Source organism: Rhipicephalus sanguineus, chromosome 6, assembly GCF_013339695.2.
Source record: "Rhipicephalus sanguineus isolate Rsan-2018 chromosome 6, BIME_Rsan_1.4, whole genome shotgun sequence".
Classification (NCBI taxonomy): Eukaryota; Metazoa; Arthropoda; class Arachnida; order Ixodida; family Ixodidae; genus Rhipicephalus; species Rhipicephalus sanguineus.
The window spans coordinates 64,338,184-64,362,518 of NC_051181.1; positions in this window are offsets into that span (position 1 = coordinate 64,338,184).

Here is a 24,335-nt window from a genome sequence, read left to right on the forward strand (position 1 = left end):
GGAATGGAATCCTGGACACCCTCGTTGACCCATAGAGTGCATTCTGCGAAGAAAAACAGCGACGCTAATGTACAGTACAAACAACATCGAAATATTATTGCGCAAGATAACCAACAAACTTCTTCAAAATGATTACGAAGCGCTACCGTCACTAAATTTTTATTTGCACAGGCCCGGTTTCGTTCCTTCTCCTCAATATCATTATTGCAATCAAGTAGAAAAAACGGAGCACTACTTCACAGTGTCGCATTTACTGAAATATAAGACAAAGATTTCTAAAACCACCTTTTCAAAAACTTGACCTTGAGATTTCCACACCGGCATTACTCTCCCTGGGGGCGCTGGCACTGGGGCAATGCAACAGGGGCATATATGATGCCGTATTCAATTATATAAAGGAAACAAAGAGACTGCCATGTTAATAATATAAGTTGGTATATATCATTTCATTCACTTACCTAAATTGTCTGTATTTATTTATTTCATGCTAATACTTAACACTCGTTTATTTAACATTTCATAAACAAGTCGAGATCACCACTAATATTTTTGCTTTACTATAAATTAACTTTTTCACAAATTGCTCTTATCTTTTTTTTATTTTTCACAAGTTCTAGTGCCGCACGCTTTGTGGCCGATCCCCGTAGTGGGTTGAGCCATTCCCCTAGGACCCAACCGACCAACCAACTACGATGTGCTGTGTAGTTTGACGAGTTGGAGGTTTTTGCAAAGCCTTTTGGCCAGCCTCCTCTCTTACACTATACACGCCTCATGGGACGCATGCAACCCTCTTAGAGGGCACCGTACTCAGTGTATGAATTAAAAGCGCTTCGCCACGCCGTCGAAATGTTTAAGTTCTGAGCTTTTGTGCAAGAAAAGAGTCTTTCAATGTCAGTATTATGTGTATATTGCACATTTTCGCGTTACACGAGGGCGTGGCAAACATTTATAGTTCGTGCTTAACTAAACTTTCATAAATGACGTGGCTGCTTTTGTTACAAATATTTTTATTATGCACTTCCTAAGCACTAATTGCCCATCAACTAATGTCGAAGAAGTTCGCTGGCGCAAGCATCACCTGTTATAGAGGTAAAGATAGGCGTGCGCAGGGGGGGGGGGCAAGGGGGCGAGAAGGGGGGGCGCAAAGTCAGCCCTATACATTGTAGGGGGGGGGCGAGAAGAGGGGCGCAACGGCAGCCGCATACATTGACATAATAGGGAGGGGGGCGCTGCGACGAACCTTCGCCCCCCCCCCCCCTGAAGGGGAACCCTGCGCACGCTTATGGAGGTAAAGCTTTCGCTGCTTCTAAATTTAGGCGTCGATTTGGTGTGGGTAATTACATTGTGCGCCCAGTAATCGTACATTAGGGACAACTATGCCCAAATCTGGTAGGCGCTTCCTGTTTCAGAGATGTCCATGTGAATTTGTTTTCGTTTCTCGCGCTTAAGATGTAGGCAGCTGAATGCCGATATAGCAACAAATATGCAATTAAAGTTCGTACTAAAGGGCAACTTATGTGATTCACCGTCTCGGAATGTACGAAGCTGTAGTTCGCCTTTTTGTGCCACGTTGGTGTCATAATAAAGCCCGAGTGAGTAACCTCATAGGATTACGTGGGATTCTATGCAAAGAAGAACAGTCGCAACACATTGGTTTACATGGAACACTGATGGAAGGAAGAAACATGGGAAGAATGCAGGCAGGTTAACCAGAGAAACTCCCAGTTCGGTACCCTTACACGGGGGATAGGAAAAGGGAACCAGAAAGCTTAGAGAGAGATAGCAGGGAAGGAAAAAAAAGAAAGAACAAAAGGCAGTTAATTTATCAAAGAGTGTGGGACTGCACTACAAGTCAGATGCCTCCTCAAGAAGCACAAAAATGTCTCCACTGCTTTTTGGGCTAACGAGAGATGGGAATGGTGCTCTAGTAGCCCCTGCAATGGCCGATCGTCCATTCGTCGTAGCGCGTTGGAAAGTACTTGTCTCTGCGCAGCAAAGTGACAATGGCATCGGACGTGTTTTCTTCGGTGATGCAAACATCGCATGCCGCACTGTCAGTAATTCCGATTGATGTTGCTTTTGTGGAGGCAACTTCCAACCAAAGCCGATAGAGAAGCGAAACTTCGCCTCGACGAAGGTGGGATTGAGATCGGCATCACAACAAGATGCGCCAATCGTTCCGATTCTGCTTTCAACGACAGACGCTGCAAGGCAGATTCGACAAGCGGCTCGCAGTGTCACACTGACGGAGCGTTACATGCCAAACATAAAACGTACGAGACTGCATCAGTTGAACATGTCGTTGTGGTCAGTCTTTTCTGTGTGCGCCCTTTTAGCTGCGCATATACCTTCAAACAGATAGTAACTAGGCCAAGAGCAAGTTCTCCTCAGTCAGGGAACAATTAACCTTATCAACTAGAGTTTATAGGTGTGGTTACAGTGCCCAAAAGCAGTAGTGTCGAGAGAAAAACAAAATCCCTGACGACGTTGAACTTTACGGCAATACTGTAATTTACAATTTAAACATTATTAGCGACGCTCACTCATCGCAACCTGGTTGCGGTCAGCTGGGTATGGAGCTTCTCTGCTGATCCGAATGTCGCGGGATAGAACGCGGGCCGCGGTTACCGCATTTCGATGGAGGCAAAGCGCTAGTGGCCCATGCGCTTAGCTTCAGGTGCACGTTATAGAACCCCAGGAGATCGAAAGTTCCGGAATGCTGCACCACGGCCTCTTAGTCATATCGTTGTTTTGGGACGCAAATCCTCAACAATTATTAATTAATCCATCATCACCACATATACGTATCGTGAAACATTCTTAAATGAAATCAGAAAAAAGAATCTCAAAACTGGGTCGTTCTATAAGCTAAAGAATTCTAAGACAGCCTTTGGCCATTTCTTTGTCAAACACACTACGCCACTAAGTAGAAATTAGATGCCCCCATACATATCCGAATTTTCGACGCATACACGACGATCTTGTTGCCAAAGCTGTTTTTTTTTATATTATTCATTACCTTTATATCTGTGGAATACCATTCACTGGGAAATTTTCTTGAAATTTTGTAACGCGTGTTATATCATGTGAAGGCTATTTTATAAAATGTGTGCAAGAAACCTCAAAAATAAGGAAATTTCGATATTTGCTCGCTACGTTAATAATAGTTTTTTTGTGCGCACCGGAAGGCATCATGACTGCGTGCAAGAATGACAGCGTTAGTCAAAGAAAAAAATTTACTTTTTAACTAGACGAGACACACGTTCGGGTCAAATAGGAGAACGAAAATCCTTCCGGCAAAGAGCCTATTGCCCCTTTGTGATTTCCAAAAAGCGGCATCTGCTATTTATTGTGGAGCGATGGCATTCGATAAAATTTGTCCCCGAAACCAGAACCGACGCTCCGATGAGTGCGACTAGCAGATGAGCATATTTACGCCACTGTTTCGGACAACGACGGACGTTTTGCTAGTTCGTTAACCCACGCGCGCTATACATACTGCAATTGCAGGCGCAGCCCGCACACTCACGAAGGGAAATAAACGGTTGATACAGAAGTGCTCGCTCAGTCTGGACGTCTCAAGGAATATGTCAGTTGCGCTTTTCCGCGTTTCGGTTTTAGTACTCAGAATTACCAGCAACCGCTGGTAATTCTGAGTACCAAATTGGTAAGTAGAATTACCAGCGGCCGCTCTTTGGAAATGTCAAAGCGGTAATCAGCTTTTTCCCAAAAAGGACTACGAATTCTACCATTTCACCCTGCCGCTGGTCTCCACCAATTAAAAAGTTAATTATTATAATTTTGATTACGGGCGTAAATGACATTTGTATTCAGCCTAGATGTCTGACAAATCAGAAAAAGTAATTATCAGTCAGTGATCAGGTATTGCTTTTCCGTTACTTTTTGCGATTTTCAAAGACATTTCATATGATATATTTCATATGCTTTGCAGTTTAATTTCTGATGCCTACCAGATTTACCTTACTATTGTGTTAGCATTACAGACAAGTTATCCCGCACAGACCGGCTACGCTCCCACTGTGGACACATGGTCTCTTGAAATCACATTCGCTGGGTGTGCAGAGGAGACCCTTCCCCTAACGCCCCACGTTGCTAGATCTACTGGCCACTTCCTAGCCTATAGCGTTGGAAGCAATACTCGATGAACCGACCCTGGACATTTTACTAGGCGGCTGGTAAAATGTCCAGGGTCGGTTCATCCAGGGATTTTACTTCGTAGCCGTTAATCACTGAACAAAATCCAAGAAACAATATTTTCTCCCCCTGCAATTCGGAAGGTGTAGCTGAAGACATACATTACTTGGATGGCAGATAGAATAGTGTACAATGTGACGAAGAATCACAAAGAGTACCACCTCGCTAACTCCAGTGCACAAATGCTGTATTTACAGTGAGCTCACGCGGTGCTACATCTCTGACCTTGTACATGCACCGTGCTTTTACGTGGGTCCGACAGTGTTACTTCGGCAATTATGATGTTAACAAATCCTTGAACGAATTTAGGGGAACACCAACCTTGTGAAGCACTTTTATTGCGATAGCAATTATATGGACACTCTCAATGGGTTTTTGCCGTCGCTGTTGCCGTCATGTCCATCCGGTATGAAGTCCCAATTTATAGGATCCTCCCGCACATTGTATGTTCTACCGCGGGTAAAAGCACGGGAGCGGGGGCGACGAACGCGGCCGAAGCAGAGATCAAACGAGCCGATTCTATTCCGTCGCGCTCGGAGGGTGCATGCGATAACATCACCCCGGTGGGGAGGCCTGCCGTCGAAGCAGACAGGAAACGACCCGCCTGTCTTTAACTGCCATGAAAAGACACAAGGTGCGGGGCGGGGGGGGGGGGGGGCAGCCACTTTGAACTTTAAATCTAAGGGCGCGGTCGCAATTGCGGGCGCGCACTCTATCTCGAAAGCCATCACAGCGAGCGGCTAGTATACACTTCTACGTGCTGCGCTCTCAACGCGAAGTGGCTATGCGGAGAGAATCTCTCCCTATAGCGGCCATATTTTCTTACATCAGCGTTTTGTAGTTACGCGAGATCGGATTCAAAACCATTAGCGACCAGCCTCACTTAGTGTAACGCTAGAATTTGTTGCTGTCGCGTTCATTGCTTCGCCCTTGCGGTGAAACTGCGACTGTTTTAGCGTTATTGCTCGATCCTTTGCATTACCGTGGCAAGAAAGTGTTAAATTAAACAAAATAATAAAAATGAAACATTCTTAAAAAATTCAACTAGCTGCGCTTCGCGGACACCTATTAAACAGCGAAGCTGGTGGCGTTCCCTTCGTCAGGCTAACGCATTTCTATGTTTTGCAAGTCTTTCAGGTATATTGCAGCACTGCTCTTTATTAAACACTTATTGTGAAGCTTTGAGGTGATAGGATAACCACCACATTTTACAACCACAAAGTATCACGTGACAATGGTAAAGCGCAGGCCACTTGTCTGGCTAACTGTGGCCTTCTTCATTTTTAGTGGAAGTTGCGTGTAGTGGACTTTACCCAATTTCTGTGGCCCATACGCGTTTGTGATGATGATAGCTTTCTGACAGGCCGCACACATGTCTGTGGAACATGCCCGTTTGTTGGGCTAACTGTTCCCTTCATTTTTAGTGGACCAGTGGTGAGTAGTGGGATTTACCGATGGTCTTTATTTTTTATTCTTTATTTATTCTTACATATCCCCGCTTTGCCTCGAGGAGTTACAGCAGGGGGCTACACAGTTGAAAAAAATACATTTTCATTGACACTGGACACTTGTGCAGATGTCAAACAATTCCATTGGTTAATAGTTTTAACAGAAACCGAGTTTGCATACATGTTCGTCCTGGCCTGGCATGGCCTTATTTTGTGTTCATGGTCTGTGCGTTGGAAAATATAATCTGGCTTTTTTAGGTAAATGCCACCGTCTATTCATTCCCGTTTTTTTTTTAATGAAATATCTGGTATAAAAGCTTCAGACGCAATTTTTTACGACGGGACGACAGAGACTCCCAGTTTAACACCTTTTTCATTTCGGTACAAATCGCATTTTGTACAACGAGTATGCGGCGCATACTCGTTTATAATGCCCACAAGCGTTACCACGGATCCCGGACATGAAAGGCTCGACCAAGAACAGCTTGGCTGTTAACATTTTCGGTCATATACTTGTACACTTCATGTGGCGGCAGCGATTCCTTGCTCACTGATCAAAGTAAACGTAAAAGTTGCCTTACGATCCCCAAAGTGAGGCATCTCCAGGACAGCACACGTCTTGTAGTCCGTGTAGCGGAACCGAGCCACTTCCACAGTGTCGTCTGAAATCAACATATACGCAAAAAATGTTATTTCTAGTGACATTCACAAATTGCACGAATTGGACGGTGTATTATGGGCAGCAACATCAGTACAAGAGTAATTCAAGGTACGCGCATAAGTAACCCTGCACTTCGTCAGTATGGTTTACGAACCTGTCACTCCAGTGAATATAACGAAACAGCGGCTAAACAAACAAAGAACTCACGGACTTTTCAGGCAAGCTTAAGATGCGCGCAGGCAAAAGCGTGTCGTCTTACGAGACCGGGCTACCATTGGGTACACTGAAGAGGACCCATAACTGCAGCTAAACGCAGTCAATGTAGCCATGCGATTTTTTTAGCGTCAAATTTCTGGCCAAATAGGTCAAAAACAATATTGTGAATAAAGTTTTTCTCACATTGGACAATGAGTAATGTGATTTTGAATAGGTGAAAACGTAGGATAAAGAGCTCAACATTTCACCCTCTTGCTTATTAGTCTTGATCGAGAGATAACTTACAAATAAATTAACAAAAAACTCACTGCGTTTGCATGCAGTTTGAGTGCAGTATGTAAAGTTCTTGACATAAAAGTTTTGGGCCGACAACTCACTAGAAACACTAAGCGTGAAGCTGCTCTTCCTTGAAGCAGTGCGCTAAAATTGATATAGAATTACCATAGAACCAGTCCAGCTTGAAGAAGTGAAATCTAATTGAAAATGAACAATTTATAGTTTGATTTTGTTACGAATATTTCTTTTTATCAATTTCAAGCAAGAATACGGGCTGTGCTTCAGCTTTAGAAGCTGGCGTGCAGCATCAGTACAGATGGCGAGCAGCATCAGCAGTGTGTAGCGTTACTGTATATTCTATATTTACGTAGCAGAGTTGTGCATTTGATAGAACTCGCTCCTCGCGCCCCCATTCGCTAAGCGCGCTCACGTGCGCTAAAGCATCCTTTTGAGGGAAAGCCAACTTCACGGCCGCACGTGGGCTGGCGACCGCCGCGCCAACGCTGTCCTCAGCAATCCGGCGACGCGATCCGGCAGAGTGCTGAATGTTTTTTTTTTTTTTTTTTGGGGGGGGGTGGTGTTTTGTACTGTTCGTTTTTAGTGAACCTCATTTTTTGTCGTGCCTGTGCGGCACAGCGATGTGATTCAGTGCTGCGATGTTGCGATGATGACAGGGTGCTGCGCTCCCCACTGCACGAACCGACAAGAAAACGGAAAGGATTTCTTTTCCATTCCATGGGGCAAGTCGGTCTCCGTCCTCCGTCGCCGTCTCAGACGTCAGAAGCCAACAGCGAGAGGAGCAAGAGTATGTGACCCATTATTTATTCCAGCGTGACAGTAGGTTCCTGAATGCACGCCACGCACAGAATCTGACTATATAGTGTAATTACAAATATCATAGCAATACTTGTGCGACTAGAGTAGACAGTAACAAACATGACATGTTTGCTTTTCGCCAACTGGTCATTGGCAGGCTAGCTGTTGACATATATCGAACGGGACAAAACGATATAAATGCGTGCGAGTGAATGTGTGAATATTCACCTTACAGATAGACATCAAAGCTGCATAACTCAGTCGGAGCACTCTGCGGCGTAACAGTTTTAACCCTTACCTAGGGCTTACTTTATTCCACATCTACCTTGATATGCGCAAAATTCTCGTTAGCTTGCGTTATTTGTAAAGCAAAGCGATGGTTATTAGCAGTTGCTTGCTAGAGCCACCTAATAATAATATAAGCCACTTAATAATAACTACGTGAAACTAGCGACTTCCTCAATTTAATTTGTCCAGAATCGTGTTTGTAGTTTTCCTATTTGCTATTTAAAACAAAAATATTACAACAGCGTACAAAAGTAGGCAAGGTGGTTTATCTTCATCGTAAAAGCAGCGCAAGATGACGGTTCCACAAGACAAGAACGACACAGGACACGCGCTTAACTAACAACTGCTGAGTTAATTACAGAAAAGAGAATAAATACATGTAGTTCCGCTGCGTGTCGTTCTTCTTCTGGTGGTACTGTGTTTTTGCGCTGCTTATACCATGAAAAATGTTACTTGCGATAGTGACTGCCATCGAACAAGCTATAGCACCAGTTTCAATGCAAACTCTTTCTTTGTTCGATTTTTCCTTTTTTCTTGTCGAAGCGAAAGTCATTGCGCTAGCGACGCGTTATGAACGAGCCAGAAAGCACATGGAGCCGCTAAGCCACGTCGGCTTCTATATTCGAAAGGGGCGGCTTTTCTGCTTAAATGGACACCTCGGCGGGCAAGATGGCGGACCTATGCGCAACTCTGCATCTGTAGGTTGTATATACAATAACTCTAGCAATGCGCTAACCGCGCTTTCGATTACATGCGCGCGCAACTTCGTCACTGTGTCTTTGCAAGCGTCGCGCGTCAAGTGACTCGATGCGCACCAGCCCGCTTCCGGGGCAGAAAGTGAGCGCGTGCGTGCGCCAACACGGCAAAAAGTCTTGGGAAGATTGGTTATTGTTTAGGGGGGGTGGGGGGGATCGCAGATCTATGTTCGTTTCGCGTTCGTTCTGGCGGTGTTACGTCACAAAAGTGGGCGGTCCGCAGCTCTCTTCCGCCGAGACGAAGAGGACAGCCAATCGTCAAGCGGTGAGCGGCGAGCTTTCCGGAAGTAGACGCGCATTGTTTGTCCTCGGCAAAGGGACCGAATATTTTAAAACGAAGTGTTTCTCGCCTTCTAATAAATACAGTTGTTATACGAAAATATATTGTTTTTCCTTTCAAGCTCGAGCAGTTTCTGAAACAGCAATAGCTTTGAGTGCTCATATTTATTGGTGTTAGTTTTTCTAACGTGCTTGCTATGTTAAGTCGCGCACGCGAAAAAAAAAAAAAAGAAAAGTAGTGTTTGGCGCAGTCTTTCAAAATGTCGTCCCACCGGAATGTCTGGCTTGGCTTCCGGGTGTCGGATCGTCAAAGGGAGCTTCTTCTGGCTTTTATAAAAGAGCACCCACAGATAGCTACGCCGTCGCGCCCGCTGGGGCCGTCGTTCAAGAGTGAGGACCGGGACGACACATGGCAAGAGCTGGTAGCGCTTTTGAACTAAGAAGTCCCTGCGCGTAAGACCACAGCCCAGTGGCAGGCCCGTTCATTTCGTTCGCACTGTTCGTTTCGAGAACCGAAAGCGACGCCGCACTCGCTCATGGCTTCAAACGCATATCGCACCTCCAACCGCAAGTGAAGCACAAGTCGCAGGCGCCATTTTCTGAAAAATCAGCTGTTGCGGCAGCCGCAACCGCTGCCTCATGCCGTGCGAAGCCGTTTGTTCGCTCGAGAGAACGCGTGCGAACGTCCTCGCGATCCTTTCGTTTGTAGCAGACGACATGCTCGTTATGACGCGGTATGACGTCACCAAAAAATAAAACCTCAAGCAAAAAGAAAAATGGTTACGCCCCTCAGAGACGTGGTTTTTTCCGGCTTCGGCTAGTCGCGTGCGCCGCCAGAATGGATGCAGAACGAACGGCGCAGAACAGAGATCTTCGATCACCCTACTCGTTATGACGCGATATGACGTCACCAAAAAAGAAAAGATCAAGCAAAAAAAAAAAAGAAATGGCGACACCCCCCGGCCTTGAGTGGCATCTCCCGCTTCAGCCAATCAGCGCGCTTGTTCTTCACCAGGAGAACAAACAAGCGGAACGAACAGATCTCCGATCGCCCCATAGGTTCGCTTTTTATTTTATCCGCAGATAATGAGAAAAATGGCTAGTAAGTGCGCCAATACAGATATTTAAAGTAGCCATGGAACAAGCCGGAAATTATCATCGCCAAAGCTGTTCGTACAGTAACTAATCTGGCACAATGCAGCCACCACCGGCAGCCGCGTTCCGAGATACTACATTCCTTTGGCGTTCCCAGTCCATTGCATTGTTCTGCTCTGACTATTTCAGCACCTCATCCGGAGCTCAAATGTCACCGAAACTGGCCCTCAAGAAAACCGACATTCTCTAGCGGCTAATAAATTGAATAAGCATATAATTACCTGTCTCATTTTATTATTGATGTCATTTGCTCCTTTTATATTTCTTTGTTTTTTCCTGTTTCTTCACTGTATTGCTTCAGTATAATGTCGCTAAAGATTTATCTGCTGTAATGCTCTAGGTACATATCAACCAGTAAACCTGCGCTTAAATTACGACGGTGTCATCTGAAGATAAACATGTTGCACCAATGTTACGGAATCCTAGGCGTCTGCGATGGGTTTCAGTGCCAGCGTGGCACAAAAGGTTCGTTAAGTGCATGATCACGTATTTCGTTGAACGTCGAAAGACCCTACAATATGCCTGTCTTGCAAAAAGCCGTAATTGCGTTCGATTAACCTTTAGCATGGCCTTCTACCGCGGGCATAATTCATAGCTTTCTCATGTTACTACTCCTTGCACTTAGCTGTTTAAAGCAAGGTCAGCTCACACGGACCACAACGGTGTGGTGCGAGCTGTCACTCATTCTTTCACTCATTCGTTCAGTCGGACAGTTGGTCAATCAGTGAAGTTAGTGTGGTAAAATTTTTGTGTAGAAAGAAGTTTTCGGCAACAAACAGAAGTCCCAGTGTAAAGAAGAACTCACCTGTGCCAACGGTAAATTTTATAGTGTCTGGTGTGTCACCAGCCGTGTAGTGAAATGAGGCGTGTTGCCGGCTGGAGGGACACAAGAAGGGATGAGCCGATATATCTGCGCCGGTAATTGCAGTGAGATAATATCGCGAACGAATAAAACTTACTCTCCAGACTATAGAGCGTAGAAAGAGACGAATATTCTCAATAGGCTCTGGGCACATTTTGCCTAATTATCAAGCGTGCTATCGGAGAATAGTTCAAAGTCTACTATTCGCCAAGCTTCTTTTTTTTAATCGTTGTATGGCCTGAAACAAAGCAACACTATACTGAACACGATCATCTTTTCAGTGTTACAGATGAGCTTTCAACAAGACATTCGTAATGTGTCTTAAACTGATTGGCCTCCTTCTCAACGGAGAAACGCAATAAATATAACAGGCTTGTTATTCAAACTCAGCAATATATTCAATGAAGATCTTGTCACATGTCTTAATCACGGCTTTGAAATCATTGGGCCATACATTTTTTTTTCATATCAAGGCTACTTGAGCGGAATGTCAAGGTAAGTGCGGCTTTCCCGAACGCACTCAAGTAGATAAAATAAAGCTACATCAAATGTGTGGAACTGAACATTGAATTTTGTAAACAGCCAGAATTTCTGGAAAAAAACGCTAGAGGTGTAACGACTTTTGGGCAAGTTAGTTCTGCATAGCAGAACACCTAAACACTTCTGTAGTCATCGTCTCCTTCTGTCATTTTTGCGCGCTCTTGGGTGTTCTGCTAGAGGTGCGATAATTTATACAGTGATATTCAAAAGTGCAATAATTTCGCACTGGCGTTACATTGTCCTTAATGAGTGTTATCTGGTAAAAAATGAACAATATAGCAACTGCATTTTTAAAAACTGTTAAAGAGGGCAGTTTTGTTCTTCTTTAATAATGCTCAAACTCTTTTGAGAGATATGAATGGAAAACTATTCATTGTATCAATTGTCTTGCCAGACGTTGCGTGCATGTCATTGTATAAAAAACCTTACTGAACAAAACTTCCTTCACTGTCAGCAAATCACACTGCTGATTCTTGCAATCGTAAATTTTCTGCTACGAAAAGTTGCGCTCTTTTAGAAATACATGTTGTCTAGAGCGTCGATGTGAACTACCTGCACTTCTTACCCAGATTTTACCTGCCTGCCAAGGCTACTATTTTGCCAATGTATCTATGTGAGAATTCGTAAAAGTGAAATCTCTCGCAAATCTAATTTTCGAGAGCTGCTCAAGTTATTTTCAGAAATGTGGATACGAAGTACAGCAACTTTTTGTTCAAGAGCACCGCACTTTCATTTGGTACCTCGAGGCTGATCAATATGATATGTTACAAGCGCCTTTAGTGGGTGTCTATATTAACGCACCTTTTACAATGAAAGGTGATATGGCTCGCATCTAATGAAAGAGCTAACAACTTTGACATAGGGCACTCGTGAAACTGCCGCTCTTTAAAACGGAGCACTTCTGTGAAGCACAGCCCAGACCTATCGCTAAAGGGAAGTCGTAAAACATGAAACTGTACAATTTAGTGATGATGATAGAGATTATTTGCAATAGTAAACCTTTTGTCGCCTAATTTGGAAATTTCGGATAGCATTCAGCAATAGAAATACTTCTTTGAGTTTCCTTCCCCATCTTAGCTTACCTCTTACTACCATCCGGTGATCCTAAAGACCAAACGTAAGTGGCAGTATGGGCGTCGGGATCATAAGCTGTACGACGTGCTGTCAGACAGTCCAGAATTGAGTCGTTATCTATGTCTGTGATAGCGATGGCGAGCTCGAAGCCATCAAAAATCTGCCGGAGATAAAAGAAGAAAAATAATTTGTCGCCGTAAAAAGTTCTGATGAGAATACAGCATTCGCATGCTTTGTAAGTGCCCATATATAAAAATATTATCGCATCATTAGAGCGTCATTCGAATCAGCTTGAAGTTCTACACACGTTTTGTTTCGCAGTTGGGACTGACTTGCATAAAAGTGCATGTTGCCTTTCACGACAGTCAGGGGTATGAAGGTCTGATTAAAACGCTCACTAATTCCAATTTCCAACGCTGCTCTCCTAAGACTACGTGAACGTCTCAAAATATAACCTAAAATATAACTTAGCAGGGGTGTTACTTTTACAGCGAAAGCTGTTATGAGATCATTTCAACGGCCGTTTTTGGCGCCGTAGTTGTCCGCCGCCGCCGCCGTCGCCGCTGGTGTCTGTAACCGCTATCGCACGAAATAAGTAAAAAAAAAAGGAAATAAGAAAAAAATTCCAGGATGGAACGAGGTTCGAACCTGTGCCCTCTGCGTGGGAGCCCAGTGTTCTACATCAGAGCCATGTCGGTGCTAGAAACTGCGTTGCAAAAAAGACCCTATACAGGCTTCATGTCGGGAAGGAACCACATTAACATATGTAATGTAGTGTGGTAGAAGAGTAAAATAACAAGCAGGCATCACAGAAACGCTAATTCCGTAACCGGGAGTCACACAGTGTGAATTGCGCAACGTGTGGGTTGTTGAATGCTTCCAACCCATTACAAAGACCTCTGCTATAATTCTTCATCGTCATCAGCCACAGCATCAACAAAGTGCACATAATGCCTTACAGGTGTTTAGCGAGTGCCACGGTTCTCCGCAGAATGAAGAAAAATTGCATAGTGGCTGCTTCCCTACTTTACAAAAATTATGATGATCTATAGTCTAGTGGGTTCCTCGCAAAAGCACTTCTATTGGTTGCCAAGGGAGCCCATAAGGCTCTCATGATCCATTTCCTCAGGCTCTCAATAAAGTTAATTCCCTCTCTCTCTCTTTCTCTCCGTTTCTCACGTTAACCTATGTCATAGAGCGTGGTGGGACAGGTAAATAAAGACCGGGCGTCACACAATATGAATTACGTAACTAGTGGGTCGTTTAAAGCTTCCAACCCATTACAAAGGGCTCAGCAATAATTCTTCATCGTCATCAACCGTAGCATCAACAAAATGCGCACAATGCCTTGCAGATGGTACCTCGCTTCTCTGCAGAATAACGAATAATGTCGTGGTGGATGCTTCCCAACTTCCCAAACATTATGATTTGTGGCGTACTGGGTACGTTGCTAATGTACTTGTATTAGTAGCCCCAAAAGAGTTTATAACGGGCTCTAGAAATGCCGCTGTTCCAGCTTTCGCTGTGACTGTGCTGCGCTTTCCACGCAGGCCTGGCGTTTTTTATCGCTAGCGAACATCCTGAAGTTATTAACGGTTTCGCTGAAATATGCGAGCCCTAAATGTGTGACGAAGGAGAGAGAGAGAGAACAAAACCTTTTTAATGAAAACCAATGGTTTCCTCGATTGTGGGAGGCGACGACGGCTAGTCGGCCAGGAGCCCCTGCTCCTTGGCGGCTGCCTCTGCCCGCCCCGTGATCCAGACCTGCACGGCAGGGTCGGAGCTGAGCAGTGTGGCCTCCCACTGCTGCGTAGTGGTAATTTGCAAGCCCTGTGGGCCACGATGCACAGGTTTACTGGGACAGCCCCAAAGCATGTGAAAAAGGTCGGCCCGGGGGGCCTGGCACAGCTTGCACTCAGGTGTAAATATAGTAGGAGAAATATATGAGTAGAGAATTGGCGTCGGAAACGAGCCCGTCTGGAGTTGCCTCCATAGAAGCTCCTGTCGTTTGGTTAAGGTTACATTAGGTTACTTTCACAAAACGTCATTTCCGCAATCTGGAGGCGCATTCTGACTGCGATAATAGTTCCTTTAAGAGTGGATCTGTCATGCACAAGTGCAGACATTGTGCAGCCATCCGAGACACCAGTGCAGCCACCCGAGAGCCTATCTTATGGGAATGCCCAGGTATAATACACCATTACAGTGATGCAGCTGCAAACAGCGACTGCCTCCGCGCGCGCTAAGAGCCTACGTTGTTCATGTCGGACATGTTGCACGAACTCTGGCCCATGCAACTGTCCGCGGAAGCCGCCAAGGGCCAACAATCCTTGACCAGAGCCTAGGCGTGATCCCGGGCCATCACAATTCGCAGGCCACCTAAAAAGTTGCCTGACCTGATCTCAGGTAGATGTTGTCAACTTCTATTTGAAGAACCCTGAGATTTTCCTGATTCTATCGCAATACTATTATATGGGCACTCGAGGGCCATTTTTGTCGTCCCCATTATCGTCGGCATCGCCGTCATGTTCCGTATCAAGCCTCAATAAATGACTGCGAACTGCCCGTCATTGTTATACGTGCGAGTGAAAGCATTCGAGGGATGCAGCCAGTCATAGCTAAGCAAAGACGAAACGGACCGGTCGGCTTCGGCTTCGTTCAACGAGGGCTCACAGCAGGTTGCGCGAGAGCTCAATCAGGGGGGGGGGGGGGAAGGGGGCTGCTGCGTCGCTTCGGCACAAGGTATTATCAAACGAGCGCAGTCGCTCGCCGTCGCGCACGCGCCATCTCGACGGATATTATAGAAACACTAAAGTGAAACAATGAATTCATTTAGACTGATAAATCATTCACCGAAAACTCAAGTAGCACTAATTTCACCACCATTGCTTCACTTAAAGTAGCATATCAAATCTCAGAGAGTTCACTTTTAAATTTCTGTTCGAAATCTTGACTTATAACATTTTTTTATAGTTTGGCAGCATTGCCTCAAAAAAGTTCCTGAATCATGATATGTTAGTTTCTGGCTCCCTCAGAAGACAGTGCACTCCCTTTTTACTGGTTAGGAACCATGTGGGACCTAGTAGACGCCATCAAAATCTACGTTGTCACGGCGTTTGGTGTGGGCATTTCAAGGTGGCGTCGCCGCCTGCATTTTCTTGTTGCGCATTTTCTCGCTTATCAAGCGCCTTCTAGCAGCAAGCATGATGATATTGTAATCGTGAAAACGTAATGTCCTAATATGATAAAAATATTTTGTAGCATGAGCTACACTAACCGAGGCGGAGCAGTCTGGCGTGGCAGTTTGAGAGCTGTGGTGAGCATGCGCGAGGAGCAGTGACGTCACACGGCGCATCGGAACCGTCGCCGCCGCGCGCGCCTCACCGGTCTGCGCATTCCAGACGAGTGACGTCATAGCCGTGGCAGACGCATTGGCGCCGGCGCGCGCCCAGCTGTGCGCCTCCGTTGCGCAGTGGCCGTCTGACGCTATGCCGGAGCCCTTGATAGCGCCTCTTATTTTGCACCCATACGCAGACGTATTAGTGGGGGTATACATATATCGGGGAGGAGGATGAAGAAAATAAAAACGGAAGGACAGGGAGGGTATCCATTTGTCAGACCGGCTGGCTGGTGTTTGCCAATGTGGTATATCCGTGGTAAAGGAGAGCGAAAATGCTGCTAAGCGGCGCAAAAAAAGCAGAGAAGCTTGAGAACTAGGAAAGCTAAGAATAATCAGCTGGGGCCGAATTCACAAAGCTCACTTACGAGCAAATTGTCGCGTAAGAGAAATTTTTTCGCATATGTCGATTCACGAAGCGAAAAAAACATCGTAAGAGCCATCCTTATCACATCGGCCGCTGCGGTAAAGCGCGCTGCGACTGTCAAGGAACATGCCAGCGATGGTGATGCAGTTGCTATATTTGGTGACGTCACTGAAAAAGGCTCGTAAGTGGATTCACAAAGCGAAAAAATTGCGCAGAAACAGCGTGGCTACGAGGACATACCAAGAGTGGTCAGGACCACTCTTACGAACAATATGACTGTTTAGAACATGCAACTGCGGCGGGTATCTGGGTGCCATGGCTGATTTTAGGCTGATTCACGGCCATGTAAAGCTGCTTGATGACTGCTGGTACGTTTTAATTTATTTCGGCGCTCTGAGTTTCGTGTGTTGGTTCGCTTGAACGCTATGGACAGTATTGACACTCGCAGTCGTCCAATAAGCTGAGAGTCGCAGTAATTAAAGAAGCCTATTAGGTGTCAATGGCGAAAAATTATGCATGCAAAGGCTTGTGGCTGGATTAAAATCAAAGTTCTACATGAATGGTCGATGAAGTCGAAAGCGGCGCGGTACTTGGTCAACATTTTTTTGTTGCGTTGTTGTGTTGCGTCCTACTTCATCCAATGAGATGTCCAACTTATGATGATGTACGCAGCATTGGTCGAAATTGCCACCAAAGAAGTTCAGACGAGGACATCAGCTGCACGTTATTGGTAATAAAATTGAACGGAGCATTTCAGTTCGCCGTTATTAAAGCCTATTATGTGATTCCATAACTTGTCTAGTTGGATTGGCTTTAACTGACCAATAGGCACGATCTCCGAAATGCTGCTGTCGCTAAGCAATTTTGGGCCGATCCAGAGCGAGCTCGTACATTGCAAATCACATCATATTATAGATGTGCGCGATTATGCATGAAATCACAAGCAAATCGAGTTTTTCGACCTTCACTGTTCGGAAACCGAAACGGAACCCGTTAATGTGGCAAGTAGTCAGAAAGAAATGACTCCAGTAATTTGAAGTGACATCGACAATAAGTGCGAATGCTCACGATTCTCGAGTATAAACAAACCTTTGCCGAATTCATGTCCCTTTGATTATTAACTGCCGTTTAACTTGGCGTGAGAATATCAATTAAAGGTGGCTTCACCCGCTCATATATGTATTTTGTGCTCAGAAGCGTCAGCTTGACCTGGAAATCATCGCGTAGACAAGGCGAAACCCCCGCTGCAGGCTCCTATCTTAGCAGACGACGGCTTGGGCGAGAGGCGCAGCTTATGATTGGTTGGGAAGCAGTACTCTCTACATCACGCCATCTTATGACGTTGACAAAACACTTCTTTCATCGCGCGCTCCTGTCGTGTTCGTCATATCTTCCCCCTCGCACATAAGAGAAATTTTTATCTCGCCGTGAAAAACGCGCAAGTGCTTTTTGTGAGCTCTCTTAGCGCTTGCCCCTGCTGCGCAGTTCGCGAAAAGAACATGACGCCGTAAACTGTATGTGCCGGTATGTGTCGGTGCCGATTTTCGCAAACTCTTGGGTTCCTTCAGCGTTCGACTGGATGTGCTGTGAATACCGCTGCTTATTCGGTGCGCGCAAGCCGTGTGAAGACTGACGGCAGTGTCTCTTGGTGCGCGGTGAAGCGTAGCGAAGCCTGTGCCTCGGTGTGTTTATGAAGCGGGGATCGGCGCCTGTGTACCGACGGTAACTGGCACTCGAGGAGCCTGCAGTGCGTGTTTGAGTGTCGGTAACAGTTCGTTTGCTTCGTTTTCCAGTGTCTCAGTAAGGTGCAGTGCGGCATTTGGAATTGACAACATTTCGGCACGTTACTTGAGTGATTCTGTGCTCGCACGGTAACGCATGAACTACGCTCTGTATTTGGTTCTTGCTTCGCCACGGGTTAGCCCGTGCGCTTCTATTTTCTTGTGAGCAGTCCAGGCAAATGCAATGTTCGGGAGTGAAACGATGTGCGTTGTGAACAGTGGTGCTGTGTTGACATATCCAAGACTTGTGAAGAGGCTGTGCCCGTGTGACAGAATTTAAAAGCGTTGATAACCGTGTTTCGCCCTACGAAGTTGCGATGGTGCTTTACGAGGGCTTTAAGGATTTGGCGCTGGGCTTGGCGTTTTCTTTTTTAACTCGTTGCTTCTCCTTCTTGTGATAACCGTAATACGAACGTCATAACGTGTCGAACGGAAGTCGCACGCCCAAGCATTCTGCTGTAAATGTGGCTGCTTTGGCAGTACGCCTTGACTGTTCTCCGGTGAAAACTTGGACTTGTACCTGGCAGCGAAAGCATGTGGACGTCACGCTTCGATCCTCACAGAACACACTTCTCACTGGTGCCTTGCCTTGGATGAAGTCGTAGACCAGCACCTGCTAGCTGCAGGTTTTCGAGTCCACCTGTCCTGTCGTTTTGCACGGCACTGGAGTCTTTACTACAGCGGCCCACGGCGATTTCTCACGCTTCAGCAGTGGACGTACATGTACACGTCTTGCTAGCCTTGCATTTCTACGCCAGCGGCAGCTTCCAGTCCACAGACGTCTTTTGCCTGTGGCTGCAGAGCACATTCGATTCCCGATGACGCTGACGGCTGCTAATATCGTTGTGCCATGGGTGAGTTGAACTTGCGCAACTAATTTCGTTGTTATTCGTGTAGCGCTATAACGTGCGTTTGTAAGTTTTTCATCCCAGCAGATGTAATGTCACCCCATGTTAGGTTCCAGTACGAAAAATCTACTACTACCGCTTTGTATATACGTATATATGGCCAATATACATATATTGGAATATGAGCAAGTACACCAGCAGTGTTTGTGATTTGGGTTAAGCAGGTTATTATCTGGTTATTAAGAGGAACATGTCTGTTTACCACGCTTGACAGTTGAGAGAAAAATATTTGATGCGAATTTATTTTCCAGGAGCCATGTAGCACTTCTTCAGGAATTCCCTTTATATTATTGCAAAATTACTTGTATAGAAGATTACTGCTGTGGCAGCACTATACTTTACCAGGACATATATATATTACAGTATGTAAAGCTTACATGGGGCTTCAGTTTGTTGCAAATTGAATATAGCATATTTGATGGCTTTGACTAAGTGATAGCTCTTGTGTTACAGCCAAATATGTATTAAGAGCGCTTTCACTGACGGTTTTTTGAATATATCCTGTTTGGCCTCTTCACAGATGGCAGACTTTCGTAAGGTCCTGGAATCCATCGATTGCAAGCACTGGCAAATCAAGCCACCTTATGACTTGGAGCACCTGTACAGAAATAGGAAGGACTTGTGCTCCCTAAATGTACAAGTCTTTTGCAATGCTAGGGGTGTCGTCATCCAGCCGACCTCAAAGGGGCCTGGAAGCACGCATGGCAGCCTCATCTGGATGGACTGTGCTCTTCCTGGGAGCTTCAAGGGCAGAAAACTGCCTAATGGCTGGTTGCTAGGTTCGTTTTTTTTTTTAAGTACAGATGGTACCGTAAACACCGGTTAATGTACACACCTTCACAACCCAAACATTGTTAGTAACAGTGGATGCTTGTATTATTTTCACGCACCAATGCTAATTGGGCACTTAAGGAGAAGCAAACTATGATGGAATTGACAATGTCGAAAGTGTAAAGTCTGCAGCTTATGAATTTTACTTCATACATGTGAGACTGGAAATTTGTGCTTTTGAAATAGCACAAATACTTTTATTGCTTATTGAGCTCTTGTGCTTGTGACTCACTCGCTGTATCAAGTGCTCTGTATGGAAATAGCAAGCGGGTGAAAATCGCCTGGCTGTTCGCAACATGCAGGGAGAAAGAGCTCAGGCAGCACAGGAGCAGTAAATGCGCATTTTACCGGTCGTAGATCATCTTTTTTCAATGTTGTTGCATATGTTGCATTTCCGTCGTACATGTTCTCAGCACAATTGCATAGTGGCACGGTTATTTCTACAAATCCTGAATACACAATTGCTGATCTCTGAAGGTGACTCGCTGTGCCTGAGAGCCATGGGTGCTCACCCTTCTGTCCGTGGCTGGCCCTGCTGAGCAGCAGTGCAGTGCAGCCCCCACCCATGCAAGACAAGTCATACAGTGCGCCTTTGGTGTTCTGAGCAGGACACAGCATATCCGTCCGGCATGGCATTGACAGCAATAGTAATGATGGTGAGTGTTTGTGGAAACCATAAGAGCCTATTAACATGCATTTGTGGATTATGAGTGTGTTGCTCACAATCATTTCTCCTAATCAAGTGCATTTTCTTTTTCAAAGTGTACTTTTGGTAGGAAAAACGGTTTTGAGAAACAAAAACACATATCCGCAAATGCTTTGTGTTTTCTAGTCTTCAAAATTGTTCCTGCACACTGTATGATGAGGTGGCTATATGTTAAAGTGATGCACAATAGCTGTTGTCTTGTAGCATAGCAATACATGAGTACACTCTAAGAAAAAATCGAGTTTTTAGTATTTCTGCCACACAACAATGACGTAATCTTGCTTGCTCGGGTTTTCTTTTTTGAAAACCTGGCTCTTGGCACTTTCCTATCAAGAATGCTGTCACTCTAATAACGCGCGTCATTCGTGACCGGTAAGTGCCGAAACCGTGGTGGTAACGCGAGGAAAGTACCTGAGATGGATGACATTTGTAGTTGTGGGGTGGCAATACTCCCCAAATACTTCATCTTTTCTTAGAGTGTAGCATAGTGAACTCATTTGTGGTCGGCTTCGTGCACCTAGTGTAAAGTATAAATAGAAGATACTTTATTGGCTTATGTCTCACTATTAGGCAGAAGTTTGTTGCCTTCAAAATGAACATCGTAGTTATACATTTATATCATAAAATATTTTTTCAGAGACTTCATTGTTGGTGCCTCTATGTTCAGACCTTTTTTTTGTTTTTAATATTTCTTCATACTTGTCATCGGCTTCTGAAAATACGATAGCTGGAGTTTCTAGCACATATCAGATGTAACAATCATCTGTATTTTTCTATGTTCCAGCAGTATCACGGGATCAGGTGCCCCACTGTCATCTAATTTACAGTGTATCTCGGACAAAACGTACAAGGCCAACAAGTAGACAGCGACTACCAGTGACTGTGCCCTGCTGTTCAAAATAAACGTAAACAGACAGAATGCATTGTGATATCTGGAACAGTTTGAATTGTATGGTGAGAATCCCCACAGCTGCAGTTTTATTGTTGAGCAGTGCATCATTCAGCAATTCATTGCACTTGAGGATTCAAAATTAATGAAATTCTGCATTTAATATAGGAAACCTTCTCTGCATTTCACTGCCATTAGAAACAGCAGCCAAGGTCGGCAACCAAAACCGTGTTTTCATGTTTGGTAGTGCAAGAATGAAACCATTGAAGCGGGTAATTTTGCACTTGGTCGATATAGTCGTTCAGGATACACGCATTAGTATAGCACAAATGATTTTATGTTTATATAAGCTCTGGAAAGTCCTTCTCCACGGATTATTTTGATGCAAGAAGAGCGTCACTATTCCTAGTACGTCCAACAGGGCTTTAGCACCTGTGTAATGTTATCCCGTCGCCTGTCTGTCCTCTTCAACAGTCAACCTCTTTGCATGTACTGTGTAAGTTTTAATTGTTTTTTTTCATATAGTGTTTGTTGCCATAGGTTTCTCCATAATTTAATTGTATACTCTGAAAACAGTTTTATCATCTATGCAGCTTTGCTCATTTTACTGCTGAAAGTATTTATTGCTTTTTGTAGGGTGATTATAGCATGCATTTACATATGCCTTTTGATACGTCTGTACAATGGATTAGCCTGAAGAAGGCTGTTGGTATACTCTAATCTTGAAACTGGCGACTTCGAACAAATTTCAAGGCTGATAACCATTACTACTATATTCAGATAAGCTGTGATTGCTCCATGAAAATGTATTTAAAGGGGTCATGAAGCACCCCTTGGGCTGATTGAAAAAACACATCCTGCGGAAAGCTGACACGGCTATGAACTGCTCTGCCAAATATTACAGTCGTGCGCGCCGCGTAATGGCCACAAGCGGAGCGCGAAGTTGCCGTTTCCCCAGGCACCCTCTTTTCAAACAGAGGCCGGTTCTCAGTCTCGTCGGTGGGCGGGGCGTCTGTCCGCTGTACGTCGCAAGAGACATAGCATGCTTATTGGCCGATAGCCGACGTAAATCGAGAGCGGCGTTCGGATCAGATGCGCTTCTTGCCGCGGGGTGCCGCCACATGCCGGCGCCGCACTCCTCAGTACACGGTAGCCGCACTCGCGCAATCGAATCACAGCGGGAGAGCGATCGCGTTTCATGACGCGCGCTGGCGTAACTTCTTTCCCCCATGCCATCCCTCCCTGTCTAGCTTCCAGTGCGCTCGCCGGCACGAGAAAAGAGAGAAAGCGCTGGGAGCGTGCGTCAAACCCCCGTAACTCCGCTGATTCTTGACGGATTCGAGAAATTTTTGCGGCAATCGATTCGGGAGGCAGTACACTCCGATACTGAGGCCATAAGATCATTACTTGGAAAAGTGGTTCATGACCCCTTTAAGATTCTGTAAACTGTGTCAGGTAAATGTTTTTAAATTATTTTATTGTTGTCCATGTTTTATGCGCCTGAAACATAATTACTTCATCGTGGTACATTATAAAATGTTATTCTGTACATTTCTGCTGATAAACATTGCAGCTGAGGCCAGCAGCAAGATATACATGCAAGGCACTGAGGCTTCACATCACATGCCTTGCCCAGAAGTGCAGTGAAATTTTTTTTCGAGCGGAATGAGAGACTGCTATACAGCAGTCTCTCATTCGAAGGAAGTCGGCACATGTGCACACCTTGAAACCTTTTTGAGGAGTGTTTTCAGGAGAAGTAATAGGGTCTTGACATGTCAACTACTGCATTATTTGTACCGAGGATCTTAGTAACAGCGAATTGTTTTATTTATGTATTGTCCAGAATTTGTCCGACCTGTGCCAATTTTTCAGCCCACGTCACCTAACATGGCTTGTTATAGTGTTGTCAATGTGCCCGACTATGTAAATAAATTATGTGTCATATAGCAGACATGTACCAAAATGTGACGCATTGCGTTTTTCCTTGGCATCACATTATCAGGGGCTCTTTTCTTATATATCGTCGTGGGTTGCCGCCCACGAAAATGTATAAAAATTGCTTGTGAGTGGGCAGCAGCAGGAACTATGCATCAAATTGTTGCAAGAGGGTTCGAGAATTGCCGAGTCGGCACATAAGATTGGTCAGAGATTTCTCTCGTAAGTTACTGCCTTGAAACTTCATGTGCTCAAGAGTGAGTGTAAAGCATTGTTGTTTTATAGCAGCTCATCCTATTAACTACACCTCAACGTATGTATGTATGTATGTATGTATGTATGTATGTATGTATGTATGTATGTATGTATGTATGTATGTATGTATGTATGTATGTATGTATGTATGTATGTATGTATGTATGTATGTATGTATGTATGTATGTATGTATGTATGTATGTATGTATGTGTGTGTGCATGTATGTATATGTGCATGTATGTATGTGTGTATGTATGCATGTATCTTTTAAACAAAAACTTACGTTATTTTGTTTACTGTAACTTTTATATGAATTTTGCTATTTGCTTTCTAGTTCTGCTTTTTCTATCTCATTTTCATTGCTCAAGTATGTTTCCTACTGTGCAAAAATGAATGTAAACTTATATAAAATGTGTGCATTCAAACAAGATGTTTCATTTTACAACGTACAGTTCTGAGCAAGAAGTTGGAAACTAGGCAACCAACCAGCAAATATATGTTTATAGGACAGCTCCTCCGTGTAACATTGCTTCTACAGATCGCGTTTGTCGAATATGTAGAATAGACTAGTCGACTTCAACCTGCATAAACAAGCTTTCGCCCGTGGCTGTACATACTTTTACATATGTGCGTGGTATTTTACGTGATGCCAATTACTATTTAGGGCACAAAACTAGTC